Source organism: Priapulus caudatus, unplaced genomic scaffold (genome assembly GCF_000485595.1).
Source record: "Priapulus caudatus unplaced genomic scaffold, Priapulus_caudatus-5.0.1 Scaffold80, whole genome shotgun sequence".
NCBI lineage: Eukaryota > Metazoa > Priapulida > Priapulimorpha > Priapulimorphida > Priapulidae > Priapulus > Priapulus caudatus.
Window position 1 is genome coordinate 531366 of NW_014577141.1, and position 1646 is coordinate 533011.

Below are 1646 nucleotides of genomic sequence, written 5' to 3' on the forward strand. Positions count from 1 at the left end.
ACACACACACACACACACACACACACACACACACACACACACACACTCACGCGTGAATGTTCAAGCTGTTTTGCCGAACGCTTTGCAAACAAACGTTAGCGTGATGACTTGAGGCGCTCGATTTCGCGCATGCAGCTATAGAGATAAAACGCTCTACTCTAGAATGAAGATAGGCCCTACAGTCTCGAACCAATGCCGGAGCAATCCGCTCCAATGCGCGTCAATTTCCCAGAAGACCAGAAAATATCATATTTTGAACAGACCGCTACGGAGTCTACGCCATTTGCCTTTGTTTCACGACTATGTAGTTAAGTGATTATAATAAACGTACCATTCCGACATTTTGAATTCTTATATCGAATGACTTGATATCGATGCTTGCTGAAGAAGAGAATGCGGGAGAGATTGAGATTCATGCAGAAAGAGGTACGGGGGTACGGGGGATGATGCAGAGAAAATGACAGGGACATACGGAGAGGTGCGGACAGTCAGAGAGACGGACGGACAGAGGCGGGGTAGAGACAAATCAAGCAGGAGAAGGAGAGGGGAGTTACTACTAGAGGGACGGGAAAAGCATGAGAGGGAGAGAAGCAGCGGTGACGAAGAATCACCACATGAGAGCGGAATGGTTTCAGCAACGTAGTTATACCAAATCGTGTGTATGTATATGTTACCGTAATCTGAACTAATATCAATGTTGCGAAATGCGTATCTCGATAGTTTAACATTTTTAATATTCTTAAAAGCTTATTTTAAGGGTTTTTACTTGAAATTCGACATGGTGTATTTATCACTTTAAAACGACGAAAAATTATATGATAAAAATTGAAACAAAATATCCGTTCTTATTCTCTCTTTGTTTGCTTCTTCGTCGCAATTCACATACAACACAACAAGCATAAATCTCTATTCCAAACCGAGAGCTAACAGGGTGTGTTAACCAAGATCATATCATATCGCTAAACATGTGTAGGCTATATATATACACCGCGACAAATGACTACGTGCATTATGCCCGTAGGCGATCATCGCTCTCATGTTTTCACTGCTACGCGCTAATTATGATGATAATTACCACGATAATTACGGCGGTTAAAGCAACAGCACACCTGCGATGTACCGCGTACGATGACGTGATCGGCTTCCATAGAATTCTCCCTATATCCCGGAGCGGAAAGCGAGTTAAGAGGCTGAGAAAAGAAATCGGAGGCAAACGTTGACGAATAATTGTGCGTGGTTGTTTTCCCCGCGCGTATTCCGGTAGAAATGTGCAACCACACGAGCGTAGGTCGCGATACCCGCGTACTCACGCACGCACGCACGCACGCACGGACTCGCACACACGCGCGCACATACACACACACACACACACGCACATACACAACACATACACGACACAGACGCGCGCACCAACACAACAATCACGCAGCATACACATACACAGCACGCAGACACGCCGCGCGGAAGCGCACTAATAAACGCACCCCACGCGCACGTACATACGCCATCACATGCACAGCGCGCACACATATGCACATACATGCAGCGCGCGGGTTAACATACGCACACACACGCCCAACACGCGAGGCCGCGCACACCACGCACCACCGCCATGACATATGCACTATTGAAGAATTTATTGACGT